Consider the following 660-nt stretch of genomic DNA (forward strand, 5'->3'; position numbering starts at 1 on the left):
ATAACCGAAGGATATACAGTCAAACCAAAAATGATTCAGAGACCAGATATAATTTTAGATTTTTTTTTTAGTGGGTGCAGGACACTATAGTTCATTTATGTAAGTGAGGATAGCAAAATAAAGTAAACTGTGACATATTATACCAAAAAATTATTCATACAGTGGACTACCAGTAAAATTTATAAAAAATTTGGGAACAAAATTTCAGACACTTTGACCTGACCATGTTTTGCTTAAGTGTTTTTTCTTTAATTGCTAATGTGAACTTTTTACACCACAGACTTAACACAATTAAGCATTGCTTGGTAATTGGTCAACAAGTATTAATTGTTGTGCACATATAGTTATACTAACAGATGTCTGAATTTTTGGTTGATTGTAATCCATTACATACCTTTCTATCACAGTTATCTGACATTATCAAGATGAATTTGTTCTGACACAGTTTAACTCTGAGTTCTTGTCATATTTATTACCATTTTCTAAACTATAGTGAATAAACTGTGATAATGTGAGAAATGTTGAAGGTGTCTGAATAAATTTGGGTTTGACTATCTATTTGATAAATGAAGTTAACCAACTAACATCATACATACTCTTTTGGTTTCTGTACCCAATATTAAAAAAATGTACAAATGCAATAAAAATATTGGTATCGGT

At 29.2% G+C, this 660-nt stretch overlaps 1 protein-coding gene across 4 annotated transcripts in view; it reads right to left on the minus strand.

Annotated features, from left to right (window-relative positions):
- Positions 1–660, minus strand: part of LOC107688439 (vasoactive intestinal polypeptide receptor-like) — a 44,442-nt gene that overhangs the window by 21,625 nt on the left and 22,157 nt on the right. The window lies entirely within an intron of this gene.

This window comes from Sinocyclocheilus anshuiensis, unplaced genomic scaffold (genome assembly GCF_001515605.1).
Source record: "Sinocyclocheilus anshuiensis isolate Anshui unplaced genomic scaffold, SAMN03320099.WGS_v1.1 scaffold329, whole genome shotgun sequence".
Taxonomy (NCBI): domain Eukaryota; kingdom Metazoa; phylum Chordata; class Actinopteri; order Cypriniformes; family Cyprinidae; genus Sinocyclocheilus; species Sinocyclocheilus anshuiensis.